General features: G+C 38.3%; 1 long non-coding RNA gene across 1 annotated transcript; it reads left to right on the forward strand.

Moving 5' to 3' along the window:
• The first annotated feature begins 1,964 nt into the window (after positions 1–1,964).
• LOC132652473 (uncharacterized) lies at positions 1,965–15,788 on the forward strand. Its single transcript, XR_009590107.1, has 3 exons — positions 1,965–2,050; positions 5,442–5,537; positions 14,209–15,788. It is a non-coding gene; the product is annotated as an uncharacterized LOC132652473 (long non-coding RNA).
• Positions 15,789–15,824: the final 36 nt, after the last annotated feature.

Here is a 15,824-nt window from a genome sequence, read left to right on the forward strand (position 1 = left end):
AAAAAAGGTTCCAAGCTGTTAATACTGCAGATAAGTGAAGAAATGTGAAGGACAGCAACTTAGCAATTCAAGAGCAGACCACAATATGTTGCTGTGTGTAAAACCATTAATATAACTACAACACTAGATAGCTAAGGAGGTATTTCTGGAAATTTATTCAACAAGTAACATAGAAAGGTAAGGTTTTAATATTTCAGTTTTGTAGACAGTCTCATCTGAAGAATGTAAGGACTTCTCATCAAGTGATTCTATTAAAAATGACATCAATGACAATGGAGAACTCAGATCTTCAAATAGATGCATTTTATGGTATTTGCTGAAACATAGGAAACAGTGGAAGAGTACCAGCATCTAAGACTGTGGCTCATAACAAACTATGTTTTATAAAAATTGGCAAAGCTTATTAATTTAGAAATAACTATTTGTTAATTGTTCATGATATTATAAATACCCAGAGTCCCAATGAAAAATGGTTAAGAGCCTACATATGGGAAAAGAATTATCTTGGTGTTTGTTGCATGAAGGAACCCAAACAAAACAAAAGTAATTCCTCAAGGTGATTTTTTTTTTAGCGGAAAGGATGTCAAGAACCCAAACAAAACACACTCCCTAAAAGACCTCTGTCTTTTATCCCTAACATTTGTGGTGACTCTGTGTCATTCCATTGTCGGAATTCCGTTGCTCACCTTCACAATTAAATGTCATTGGCTAATTGTGCAACAAAGAGAGAAGGCTCAGAAAATATGGACCCTTGTCAGGCTGACTCTCTTTGACATAAAAATAAAATAACAACAAAACACTTACTTACTCTTGTTTTCTTTCTTGTATAACATTACCAGAAAACTATAAAGTGGAAGGAAAAAAAGAAAGTTAGGAAACTTAATTTCCCCCAGTTTGAGAATTTGCATGCAATGACATAGTCTTTTAATTTCATGTGTGCCTGTGGAGTGAATAAATAAATGAGTGTGATTTCAATACTGACAGATGCAGTAGACCAGCAGGACAAAGAGCAAGGATGAGATATCAAGAGCTCTAAGATAGCCTGGGATTGTTTGGACTGTGCGCTACAGGCTGGGCTTCAGAATTGCACTCGTGAGGCAGAAGTCTCTGAGGTGCTCCAGGAAGAATTTCTGATGGGGTTGAAAATTCGCACTATTGAAACTGACCCCAAGAACAAAATCACACTAGATATAACTGCTTTAAAAACTTTTAAAGGAGAAAGCAATAATATAAATTATAGCATCCGTTAAATACTAAATGGTGACAACTTGAAAAGAGGAGAATTGAAAAACCAAATAGAATTGAATAGTTTTTCATATTAAATCTCATAATGAGGGCCTAATGAATGAAAAGGTAGAAAGCAATTCTGCATTACTAGTACTCACATCTCAGACTGAATCTGCTAGAGGTTTACAGATCTTAGCTCATTCACAGTTTAAGGGCTTAATCCTTGCAAAATGTCTCCCACAATTTTAGACTTTGCCAAAGTGAACTATTCAATTGACCCTTCATCACAAAAACATTACCTTTTGTTATATTACTTCTGTTACATTATTTAAAATGGAGCAAAAGTGTTGTTCTTAAAAACCAAGAACAGATAGTGAAAAATAATGTAATGAGATGATAGAAACTATTCCTCAATATGTTGAAAGAAACTGTGCTATGAAAAAAAAATATAACAGGAGCTGGGGAACGTTTGCCTAAAATATATGAAGCTCTGGGTTCAGGTCTCAACACTGTGTAAACTGGCCAGAGAGCAAGTAACTATAATCCCTGCCCTGGGAAGAGGGAGGCAGGAGAGTCATTCAGACTCCTCTACTGTATAGTGAGGTGGAAGATACCCTGGGATACATGAGACATTGCTTTAAAACAAACAAGCAAGCAAACGAACAAATAGTGAACAAATCTAACTAAACAAAAGAGAAATTAATAATGATCCTTATTTACTTATTATTATTTTATGCACAGACCAGACTCAAATTATGTAGCAGAAGCTGGCCTTTCAACTCCTGGTTCTCCAGCTTCTCTCTTTCAAGGGCTGATATTACAGGTATGTGCCACTAGCCCACTAATCATGATTTCTTAAGTCTAGCTGTAATAGTCTTTCATGCCTTCGGCTCTGCTCTACATCTTTTCTTGAGCTTGGCTGAGGTTACTAGGCAAACGGCACAGGTACATGAAGTGAAAGCATGGACACAGAAGACTCACTGAAGACAGTGCGATGGGATATACTTACATGGGTAAGTAGGGTAACAAAGAACAGCAGTCTTCTTGCCATGCTGAGGAAGAGACATATAATTGTAGAACCCAGTTTTGAATCTAAAAGAACTATATTTTGCTGGAAAGTATAAAAATACCGGTGCAAGGAATTTTCAAAGAAAATTTTGAGTCATAAAAACACAGCGAAGATTTATAAAGACGTGTAGTAAGTATCAAGTCCTAAAATGACATTTTGTCCTTACTGTTAACACATGTACTCAATAAAGTTGCTGGGAACTTGATGAAATATTCAAGTTATGAAGAAATTTAAAAACTAAAAAGTGTTCAAGTTCAATAACTTAGAGAGGAAGGGAAGATGAAAATATGAATTGGGAAGTTGTCTTTATCTTTTCTGTTGCTGTGATAAAAAAAAAAATAGCCCAGAAAAAGCAACTGAAGGGAAAAGAGTCTGTTTGTTTCTCAGTTTCAGGTTACTGTCCCTCATTTTGAGGACTACTTAGTGGTAAGGACTTGAAGCAGTTCATCCCATTACAGAGGGCGATGATGAATCAACATATTCATGCTTTCTTGTATTCAGCCTGCTTTCTTCACTCTGTATAATGTCCAGAATTCCTTGCCTAAGGAATGTTCTCACCCACAATGGACTGGTCCTTTCAAAATAATCCCCCAACAGACAAGCCAACTTAACTAGATAACTGCCTCACTGAGGCTCTTTTCTCAAGTGATTCTACATTGTGCAGAGTTGACAATAAAAACTAACCATCAGAGGCCTAGCATGAAGAATTGTCTGTTGGGTCTTGTTTTTACAGCAGAAAGACATTCAAATAATTTGAAGCAGTGAACGCCATGCTTTTCTGATTGAACAGGGAGCTTGGGTAGGAAATCCTAAAGCCTCAGATCAGGAGAACTGAAGTGAGTGGACATGCAGTGTTTTGTTAACGAAGCCAGTTTTACCCTACTCTATCCCTCTCCGAGAGAGAGAAAGAGAGAGAGAGAGAGAGAGAGAGAGAGAGAGAGACCTTGTATAGAGTCTGTAGCATTAAGTTCAAGGTCTTTGGCTAATCTATAATCACAGAGAAGTTCTGGGTGTTCTGCATGGCATAGTAGATCACATAATCATCTGGATCAGTGATTCTCAACCTGTGGGTTATAACTCTTGGCAAACCTCTGTTTCTAAAAATATTTACATTATGATTCATAAAAGTAGCAAAATTACAGTTATAAAGTAGCAATGAAAATAATGATATGGTTTGGGGTCACCACAACATAAGGAACTGTAGTAACTGTTGTGGTATTCAGAAGGTTGAGGATCACTAGTCTAGACAGGTTAGCTGGGAACCATTTTGCCTCATGCTGGGAAAACCTCTAAGCCATAATCCTTAAGCACATTTAATTTCTTCTTGGGGGTATCAAAGTTCAATTACTTCGTGCTTTAAAACTGGCAACAACCTGACCATGAACTGAGTTTTTCCACAAAGGAATTCTAAATTCTAAAACCAAAATACTGTATTTATTTGTGTCACTAGTTCTTCTAAGGTGGGTTTTTACAAGGAGCTTTTTTCATTTAACCTTGGCTCTTGAAACTCCTTCAGACTGCTCTGTTCATGTTCACTTGCTGGCTTGATTTGTTTTCACTTGTCCTAAGTCTACTCCCACTGATACCTCACTCTGTAAGCTTTAGATTCTTCCAACACCTACTTTATTTAAGCTTCTTGAACACCTCTAGCTCCCTTCCTGTGCCCCTACCTTAGGAAGGAGAATAGTGGAGAAAGAGGCTATAGTTTTCTTTACAGTACTTCTTGCTGTAAAAGGTTGATGGGTTCTTCATAAATTACCAAACTCAGTCCTCAGAATACCAGCAGTCTAATCAAAGCAGTAGCAGCAACACTCCTCAGCAGCAGCAGAACAATTTATTAGAAGCGTCAAGACTCCGACCAAATGGCACAAGTCTGCCAAAGTGGCAAAACTCTGCCAAAGCAGCAAGAGAAGTTATCTGGTTCATTTCTGTCTTCAAAGACTGTGAACCGAACCGTCATGATGCAAAAGCATCTTCTCACTGTCTGTGGGCTTCTACTTATCCCTTCTCAGAGTCCAGCTCACAAATACTACTGCCCTTGAACAAGGTAGTTTCCAGCTGACAAACATCACTTGACTTTTCACAGGAGTTTCTGCAGGGGCTGTTCTCTTCCCTCCCCCCAGGGAAAAATATTCCCACATTTGGAACCAAGACAAAAAAACATGTTCATATGATAGAACCGAGTTCCCCAAAAACCCCAGAAACTTTCACTTCATCACTCTACAAATGAATGCTGTCATGTCCATGCCTCTCCCAGCAATTTCAAAATCCTTACTTTATTCACTTCCTGATGGTCCGACCATAGAAGCAAAAAACCACTTCAAATACAGATAGTAATAACATCATTACATTTGGGCCACAAATTTGGCTCTGATCTGAGCCAACAAAAATAATACACTTCTCAGAATACATGGTGGTGGGGAGAGCATTGTATTTTTAGAGAAACAATTTTTTTCTGGCATTAAGTTCTGAATGAAGTTCCTCATGTTTCGTTGCACTGACAAATTGCCTCTAAATTAAAAAAAAAATTTCTAAGAAAGTCTTTCACTCCAATATAAGCCAAGATCAGAGCTCTGGCTGGAGATATGGATGAATACTTAAAAGAACTTCGAGCTTTGCTGAGGATGTGGTTAGGTTCCTAGCATCCACAGAACAGTTTACACCTGAGTTGTAATTCCAGTTCTAAGGGACCCTGATGGCCTCTTTTGGCTTCTGCAAGCACTGCATGCATGTGGTACACATACACACATGCAGGCAAAACACTCACCTGTAGAACAAAAATAAATAAATCTAAAAACTCAAAATGGACATACAATATAAGGAGACCTCAGTGAGAATCTGGAAAACAAGACAAACAGGATCACAGGTACTTTTGGGCGATCTGGCTCAACCCGTAGAGGAAACACAGATATTCAATCCTCTTTTTTACTCTGTCAACTAGGATTTGGGTTTAAATTGTTAGTCTGTGGCCACTGTGTCCATACTTATGTCTCCCAAATATTTTATAAAAGCAACAGTTTTCGAACCCTCCCTTCCAAAATATTTTATGAAAGGAACAGTTCCCAACCCTCCCTTTTATGCCCCATTATCTTTCCCACTTTGTTCTGCAACACATCTACTTCTCCATCTTGCTTTGCCTTTTTAGTGATTCTACATTACCTCAAAAACGATCATGGAAGCAGAATCCTCCTCAGAAGATGGAGAGGGGCAGAAGATGGGCCAGAAATATGATATGCTCTTGGTAAGAACGTTAGTGGTTATATGCACTGCCATCTATTATATGCATTATATGCACACACACACACACACACACACACACACACACAGACACACACTATCTCTGTTAAATTTCATAGTAATTTTTGTAGTAGTTGGGTTTTTTCCCATCTGCAAAACCAGGAAATAAGTCCAGAGAGTTTGTGGCTTTTGTTCAATGATTCACAGAGGATAAATGGCTCAGCTGAAAGTGTGAACCCTAGTCTAGGAAGGACCTAAAAGGCAAGTTGTCTATGTGGTAGGTCAAGGAGAAATCTTTGTCCTCTGAAGGTCAGATGAAAGTCATAATTTTGATATTCTCTTACCAAAGCAGAGGGACCTACGAAAGTTACCAGAAACTCAGGTTGTTTCTCACTACTTATCGCTATTTGTCAAAAAACTGGGGAGACAGGAATTGGTAAAGGAAATGGGTGCATTTATAATTTGGTCCAGAGTGTAAAAGTAAATGTTCTCAGCTTCTCTCTGCCCCCCAACTCCTGGATTCATGTTGTAGTTTGCAGAAAGGCTGAAATAAAAACCAGAAACTAGGTGTCCATAGCTTCAGTTGTGTAATGGGTATCAGAGTTGTGAGATAGTGTTTTCCTTGGAGACAGTTTCTCCTTTGGCAGAGATGCTCAGACACCAGGGCAACAGGGATCAGTCCATTTTTTTGCTGCCATTGTAGGAGTTTCTGGAGATTTTTTTTTTAAAGAACACAATTATCCTGTTACAATGTATCGGATTCCCACTCATCTAAGTAGTGGTTGGCACACTACATGGGAGACTGGGAAGTATTCACATGGGCATTGTTTTTAGACTAACAGCAGATGTATAGCAGAACAGGGAACAATCATTACATGCGCATTCAAGAGTGAAGTCATTAATTGCACTCTTACCTTTACCATTAATGTATGTTTGATAAAAAGTCTATATTTTGTGGTCCTCATAACTTCAGCTTCAATGATTTGTCAGAGAATTTAGAAAAGCTCTTTAACTCACGAGTATAGCTCATTCCAGCAAAAGTGCACCTATTAACATCAGCAAAGACAGAAGGCTCATAGAGCAGAAACCAAGGAAGTATGGATAAAACTCCAGATGTCCTTTCACTCTGGAATCTGTCTGTTTTGTGAAATTTTATTGGTCCACAGGTATGTTCCTTTTTAATTGCATTGACCACATCTACTTTTGTGTGACAGTGGCAAAGCTGCATTGTATAGAGTTTCAAGAGCCCATGTGCCCTGTAAAGTCTGAAATATTATCTTGCTCCTTACAGGAATAGATCTGCCAACCCTCACTCAGAGAGTAAACCAAAAATGGCATAGCTACTGGTGATGTGGGTTTTGTCTTAAGGCATCAGTTTTTCTGTTGGTAGGTCTGTGTCCTTGAACCAAACCCTTAATTTCCTGTCCCTGTTTCTTATCGAGAAGGACAAAACTGTGGTTTTGTTGCTTGCCTGTCTTTGTCTAAATAAGTTATAGCCAGGTATTAGACCTCTAATGCCTGAAAAACATACACTTCATATACTTTTGTTACAAAAGATTGCCTATTTGTAGAAAATTAGAACCCTCCTCCATGGACTTCTATCTATTATTTTAAAGCAGTAAAAATTATACACACCACTGAACTGAAATTTCTGCTCACCACAGATTTGGAGGCCACATAAGGTCCTTTCTTTAAAAATCTATGAAATAAAACAGGAAGTGATAAAAAGAGAGAAAAACTTCATTTTTAAAGACCCTTATTAGACCACCCACTCATGCACACCCCACTCAGAAATGCTGGCTCTTAAGGTGGCTCCAGAGAGACCTCACCCAAGTCCTGTTAACCAGCATCAAATCAGAAGATCTTCATTTGAGATTTAACAACCCTAAAGTAGGAATATGTAAAGACTCTAATAGCAGTGGCAGATTAAAAACCACAACACCATCATTCTGTAGCACTGTAACACATTCTGTAGGAGGTAGAGTCTCTTTATTTCCTGAGTCTTACATGATGTGCTTGAAATGTTCTGTATAATATTTAACTTCTAGAATTGAAAGATTTTGTGTCCCTGATCTTTGTTCTTTCAGAATGTACCCTAGACTACCTTACTAAGGAAGGTTGTCTAGCACATGAGAGGAGGAGACATCAAGTGATGGAGATAGAGGTTGCCAGAGACAGCCATATCAGCTAACAATCAGGAGAGATAGGTCAAGGCAAAAGCTCTTGAATTATTTACTTTTATGTTGCTGTGATAAAACACCACAAGGGAGACAACTTACAAAGAAAAGAATTTATTTGGCCATATGGTTTCACAGGAATGAGAGTCCTTCGCAGAGACTATTGAGGCAGGAAGAGACACCTTTCACTCAGATCTAATCTGGCCCATGCCTTCTACTAGAAGCCTATATGAAGACATAGTAGCAGGAAGCTTGGCTTTTTGCCTGCTTGCTCTCACCTTGTCAACAAGTCTATTTCTTCACTGCAATTAGAGCCTACTTCTACAGGATTCTAGCACACTAAAGACCAGATGAGATATACAGCCTTGTAGACAGAACAACTACTGCCTTCTTAGACCTTCCATTCATAGACAGCCATTGTTGAACTAGCTGGACCACAGCCTGTAAGTCACTCTTACTTACATACATACATACATACATACATACATACATACATATATGTGTGGTGTGTGTATATACACAGAGAGATAGATAGAGAGAAGGAGGGAGAAAGGGAGGGAGGGAAGATTCATAATGTAACTTCTGTTACTCTAGAGATCCCTAATACATCCAGTTTAGTGATTTGAATAAGAACAGCCCCCACAGGGTCATATACCAGAATGCTTGATCATTAGGGAATGGTGCTACTTGAGAGGGATTAAAAGATGTGGCTTTTTAAGACTAGGTGTGACCTTGCTCAGGTTAGGCTTTGGAATTTCAAAACTCAATCCAGGCTTAGTGTGTCTGCTCTTCCTGTTACCTGTAGATTTGTATGTAGAACTCTCAGCTACTTCTTCAGTACCATGTTTGCCTACATACCACCTTGCTCCCTGCCATTATGACAATGCCTCTAAATCTGTAAGCAAGCTGAAATTCAAACAGTTTACTTTATAAGAGTTGCCATAGTCATGGTATCTCTTCACAGCAATATAACACTGACTAAGACACCCAGCATATCCAGAATATCCTACTGATGACATTTTTTTTAACAAAACAATTAAATAGTTCCTGTTTCCAGCACTGAGCACTAAGGGATCTTTATTTAAACACTTTGTACTTGCTAGGCACAATTTATAAAGTTATAATAGCTAGCTTAGTTAAAATTCGCTAATGACTAACTTTTATAGTACTTGAAGTCCTTGCTAGAGCAATAAGACAATTAAAGGAGATCAAGGGGATTCAGTTTAGAAAGGAAGAAGTCAAAGTATCACTATTTGCAGATGATATAATAGTATACATGAGTGACCAAAAGAATTTTATCAGGGAACTCCTACAGCTGATAAACACCATTAGCCAAGTGGCAGGATGCAAAATCAACTAAAAAAAAATCAGTAGCCCTCCTGTATACAAAAGACAAACAAGCTGAGAAAGAAATTAGGAAAGCAACATCCTTAACAATAGCCACAAATAACTCTAAACAAGCAAGCGAAAGACCTATATGAAAAAAAAAATCAGTCTCTGAAGAAAGAAATAGAAGAAGATATCAGAAGATGGAAATATCTCCCATGCTCAGGGCTTGGCAGGATTTGGTAGGGGCAATCGAGAAGAAGGGGAAAGGAGGGTGGGGCTGGGAGGGGAGGGGGAGGGGCTTATGGGGGATACAAAGTGAATAAACTGTAATTAATAAAAATAAAAAAATAAAAAAAGAAATGCTCAACATCCTTAGTCATCAGGGAAATGCAAATCAAAGAGACCTTGAGATTTCATCTTACACCCATCAGAAATGGCTAAGATAAAAATCTCAAGTGACAACACATGTTAGAGAGGTTGTGGAGAAAGAGGAACACTACTCCATTGCTGGTGGGAATGTAAACTCATACAACCACTTTGGAAATCAATCTGGCACTTTCTCAGATAATTAGGAATAATGCTACCTCAAGATCCAGCTATACCACTCCTAGGCATATATCCAAAAGATGCTCAAGTATACAACAAAGACATTTGCTCAACCATGTTTGTAGCAGCTTTATTTGTATAGCAGGAAGCTGGAAACAACCCAGATGTCCCTAAATTGAGGAATGGATACAGAAATTGTGGTACATTTACACAATGGAATTAAAACTCAGCAATTAAAAACAAGGAAATCATGAAATTTGCAGGCAAATAGTGGGATCTAGAAAAGATCATCCTGAGCGAGGTATCCCAGAACCAGAAAGACGCACAGGGTATATACTCACTTATAAGTGGATATTAGACATATAATATAGGATGATCATACTAAAATCTGTACACCTAAGGAAGCCAATCAAGAAGGAGGACCCTGGGTAAGATGCTTGATCTTCATTCAGAAAGGCAAATGGGATGGACATTGGAAGAGGGAGAAAACAGGAAACAGGACAGGAGCCTAACACAGAGGGCCTCTGAAAGACTCTACCCAGCAAGGTATCGAAGCAGATGCTGAGACTCATAGACAAACTTTGGGCAGAGTGCTGGGAATCTTATGAAAGAAGGGGGAGATAGAAAGACCTGGAGGGGCCAGAAGCTCCACAAGGAGAGCAACAGAACCAAAAAATCTGGGCAAAGGGTCTTTTGTGAGACTAATACTCCAAACAAGGACCATGCATGGAGATAACCTAGAACCCCTGCACAGTTGTAGCCCATGGCAGCTCAGTGTCCAAGAGGGTTCCCCAGTAATAGGAACAGGGACTATCTCTGACATGAACGTATGGGCTGGTTCTTTGGTCATCTCTATCTGAGGGGAGAACAGCCTTAGCAGCCCACAGAGGAAGACAAAGAAGCCAGTCCTGATGAGACCTGATAAACTAGGGTCAGATTGAAGGGGAGGAGGACCTGGAGTGGGGAAGAGACATAGAAGAAGAAGAGGGAGGAAGGGTAGGATTTGGAAGGGTGGGGAGGAGGCTACAGCTGTTATACAAAGTGAATAAACTGTAATTAATAAAAATAAAATAAAAATTAAAAAAGAAATGATAATCTCATCAAAAGCACAGAAATTATTTTAATCATTGTTATTTATACAGTTTCTTTAATAACCATGAACTATAGCTATTTAGTTAATACACTATCATTTTTTAAAATAAGTAGTATTTTAAGCTATAAAACGAAGCTATCATGATAAACCTGTAAAAGATTGGTTGGGTAGGTATCAGCTGAGGAGGGCTGTCAACAAGTGGCCTGTTTGTGTAAGTCAACTGTTTTGGAATGTACCCAGGTCTCTTAGGCTTGTACTATTTATGGCTCCCCGGCCACCCCTTAATGATGTGATTGAGTAGCTGTACCAGAGACCTGCAGAGCAGAGTAGTGGCAATAGAAGCCAAAGGCCGGTAGTGCTTGGCATTTTTATTTTCTGAAATGCTACAGAAAAAGTCTGTTAATTATTGATATATTTAAATAGGATTAAGAATCTACCACTTCTGAGCATGGTTGTGCATGCCTGTAATCCCAGAACTCAGGGAGGCAGAGGCAGGCATATCTCCATGAGTTCGAGGTCAGCCTGGCCTACAAATCAAGTCCAGGATAGCCAATGCTACACAGAGAAACTATGTCTGAAAAATTAAAAAAAAAAAAAAAATAAAGAAGAAGAAGCCAACATTTTGTTTATTTACCAGATTCAGGGAGCTTTGATAGACATGGTTTGTATTACTCAGAGTTCTCCAAAGAGTTCACAGACACACACACATACATATACAAAAGCCATATATACAAAAACACACATATATAAATATATAAATACATATATGTGTATATACTCTAACACCAGTTCTAATGTAAGCACTGAATGAGTTCACTGCTTTATACTTGTGTACAGTATGCATGATGTTATGGATAGCATAACCTCCCCATGACTCAACTATCATACATTAAATCAATATGTGATAGATTAACCAAACAAAATGTTTCAAGGTGATGTGTTAACTCAAATGGGTAAAAACTCTCAAAGTCCCAAGGCAATAAAATTGTTGCTGACAGGAGTTGGACATTTTTATTTATAAAATATAATCTTCATTAGATATCTAGATTCAAAATAAATGTCCAATTAATAATAAACTTTTTTTTCTAGTTGTTGCCTTTTCTTTGCTCTCTCTTTTTACTTCTGTGTTAGTGATTTTTTTTTCTGTTTCTGTAATAAAACACCATGGCCAAGGACAACTTACAGAAGAAAAACTTCTCTTTTGGCCCCTAATTCCAGAGGGTGAGAGACCATCACAGCAGAGACAGTACAGCAGCAGACAGCAGGCATGGCAGGAGGAACAAGCAGGCAAGAACTCAAAACCTGAACATAAATCAGGAAGCAGAGAGAGCACACTGGAAATGGATTTTAATCTCAAAGCTCATCCTTTGTGGTATATTTTCTCCAGCAAGGCTATACTACCTTAACCCTCCTCAAACATGCAAACAACTAGAAACAAAGTGTTCAAATTCCTGAGTCTCTGGGGAGTTAAAACCACTGTAATAAACACCTTTAACACTTTTGAGTATCTACTACTAAATCTCAAACTATATCTTGCTATTAAAAAGTTGTTCACACGGCTGGGCATGGTGGTTTAATCCCAGAAGTTGGAAGGCAGAGGCAGGCAGATCTATGAGTTTGAGGTTAGCCTGTCTATAGAGTGAGTTTTAGGATAGCAGGGCTACACAGAGAAATCCTGCACATCATGATACTGTGAAAATATTTGGGAAATTAAAGAAAAGTAAATTTGGATAAGTTAAAAGTAATCATTTTCATTTCTAGTTCCATGTGTAATTAGTTATGATAACTAGCTCAGAAATATGAACCAAGAGGTTCTTCCCAACACTCATTTTTCAGGACTATAAGGGAGCATACTCCTTGTCTCAGATAATTTGACTTGTTATGGATTTAAATTTTTGATAGGTCACACAATAACATTTTGCATATGTACCTATAAGCAAGGCTTGTTATCATCAGAATTTTGCTTGCATAATGGAAAGTATCTAGAAATTCATGCTTGAGGATACTAAATAGAAAATATGTGGTTTGGCTTCTTAGCCAGCTAGTCAACACCAGTGAAACACGAACATGTATATGTAATGTTTGTCAACCCAATAGCTAGGTGGAACATAAGCAGAAGTGAAAATTTCAATCCATTCTGCCAAAATCATGCTCCCATCATCCTCAAAGTCTGTCTGGTCCCAACGCTCAAACTAGTGCCAACTACAGTCATAATATGGCTGAAGTGCTCTTTAATCATCAACTAAGGCTTGAGATTACTTATTTATTTATTTTTTATGGAGAGGGGTATGGTGTGCCATGGCATGCATATGGAGTATGAAGACAGCTTATAAAAGTCTGTTCTCTCCTTTCACCATGCAGTTCTTGGGGATGGAACTCAGGTCATCAGGCTCGGAAGCAGTGTCTTTACTCACCGAGTCATCTCATTGGAGCAAAAATGATACATCTCATCTCATTTTTGTTTTTGTTGTTGTTTTGCTGGCCTTGTACAAACCAAGGACGTTTAGGAAGAGGGGATTTTAATTGAGAAAAAGCCTTTATCAGAATAGCTGGTAGACAAGACCGTGGGAGAAATATCTTGATTAATGTTTTGCATGGAGGGGACTAGGCTGCTGTGGGTAGTGCCAGCCTTGGGTTTTAGAAGAAAGGAAACCAGGAAAACCAGGCTGAATAAACCAGTAATCAGCACTCTTCCATGGCCTCTGCTTCAATTCCTGCCTCCAGGTTCCTGCCTAAGTTCCTGTCTAAGGGGATATGTAAGCCAAATAAACCTTTTCTCCCCTACGTTGTTTTTGGTCATAGTGTTTATCAGTGCAATAGAAACCAAACTAAGATATTTGGCAACACCACCATGGACACCACTCTGCCCATTTTGGCCCATGAACATTTGTTTTCAACACAGATCATGTTTTCTCTAAGGAGTCAGGTCCATTTCCCATGACTACAGTCTTGTCATTTTTATTTAGTTCTATACAGTTAAGTAACAATATTTGTGGATTCTAAATTAATCAACTTGAGCTGAATAAAGAAATTCCTTTCAATTTTCATACTCCTGTCCTTGAGCATATCACAAGTCTTTGGGAGGGATATTTTTCCACCTCTTTATCAAGAATTCAAGTAACTTTCCTGAAATATCTGTACATACTGAGTAACTTCCCACTACTTCTGAGAGTAACTCAGGTGTCTTTATGCTTCAGCCATCTGAAGCTAAGCACTTTTTCTTTAGTGGAAGGATGCAAGTCTGAAAATTACTGCAGTTTAATGTCTAACAACTTATTGCCGTTCTCTGCAAGCTCAGACATTTTCCGCATCACACAGAGAACAAATGTAGCTAAGTGTTAATTAAAAAGAACATCTTGAGTGTAAACATTAAAAATTGATCACCTTCTGTGAGCAATTTAATTTATGAACATTAACATATTCTAAGCTGATGTCTTGAATTTCAGTAGAGCATCTTCACTGCATGTGAAGGGGAAGAAGGAAGAAACTCTGACAGGAACATATTCAAACCTCTGGTTTTCCATTCACAGATGTGCAGAATCTGGGAACAGAGCAGCCCCTTCAGCAGGGCCCTGAGAACAGCAGCTGTAGGAACAGCAGCCTCCCCAGCATCTCGGCCTCCTCGATTCACATAATCAGCCCCAACACCACTGTAATCATTTTTGGCAAAGTGGAAGAGCCTTGGTGTGGCTCTGGCAGCCTTTCTTTTCTTTTGCATTCCACTAAAACATTAATGAATACATTTATTTAACGAATTTTCAGCTTGTTCACTAAGGTGTAGCAGAGTGTGTATATGAGAAAATGGAAAAAAATAAATTTCATTGTCAGAGTCAGCCAAAAATCATTTATAATTAATTAAGAATTAATTAATTAATTAGTGAGAAAAATGTCACTTAATTTTAAAGTCTCCTGTTAATGCCTTGACCCCAACAGCACATTTAGAAAGTGTTATAAAATATAGTAGAATTAATTCTGTTCAAAATTTTAAAATAATGATTTATTGGTCTCTTAGAATTCTATACCTTTCATTGAGTGCCTTCCCTGTACCCTTGGAGCCTGGTGGTCTAGAACCTCTCTGATGCTCCCTGGCCGCCCAGAGATTGTTCCAGATCATTCTGGAGCTTTCTTTCCAGGTTCCCATCTAATCTATATCTAATCCATGCTCCACTTTAGTGCTTTAGAGGAATGATGATTTGTTTGTCTGTGGTAAGATGTTTTTGGTTTATCACAATAGTGCAAGGAGATACCAACGTCTCTATTCTCAGACATCATTAAGTGTTATCAACATTGAGAGATGGAGATTCTCCATAATCATAATGCTTAGATAGTTACCCCACAGAATTCTGTCTGCTTGATTTGTATGCTGTCTCATGGGTAATCTTCATGTAGCCAAAATGTAAATAAGTTCAGATAAATTCTTAAATATATTTAACTTTAAAAAGCCAAGAGAGGGTTTCTTATTGTTTTTGTTGTGACCCTAACCTTTAACTGCTGAGCCATCTCCCCAGCCCAAGAGAGGGTTTCTTAATGGGCTTAGGGAAGAATCAGCCCCTTTTATTTCACATATCAAATAAGGTAATAGTATGCCTTAGTTTGGCTTCTATTGCTGTGAAGAGACAGAATGGCCCCAATACATTCATGTGTTTGAATGATTGTCTTATAGCAAATAACATCATTAAGAGGTGTGGCCTAAGATAAAAAACTCAAGTGACAACACATGCTATTGAGGATGTGGAGAAAGGGGAACACTCCTACATTCCTGGTGGGAGGGCAAACTTATACAGCCATTTTGGAACTCAATCTGGCGCTTTCTCAGAAAATTGGAACTAACCATACCTCAAGATCCAGCTATACCACTCCTGGGCATACACCCAAAAGATGCTCCATCATACAGTAAAGACATCTGCTCAACCATGTTCATAGCAACTTTATTCACAATAGCCAAGAATTGGAAAACCTAGATGTTCCTCAACCAAAGAACAGATAAAGAAACTGTGGTACTTTTACACAATGGAATACTACTCAGCCATTAAAAACAAGGACATTGTGAAATTTGCAGACAAATGGATGGAACTAGAAAATATCTTACTGAGTGAGGTAGCACAGACCCAGAAAGACACACATGCTATATACTCACTTATAGGTA

Source organism: Meriones unguiculatus, chromosome 2 (genome assembly GCF_030254825.1).
Source record: "Meriones unguiculatus strain TT.TT164.6M chromosome 2, Bangor_MerUng_6.1, whole genome shotgun sequence".
Lineage (NCBI taxonomy): Eukaryota > Metazoa > Chordata > Mammalia > Rodentia > Muridae > Meriones > Meriones unguiculatus.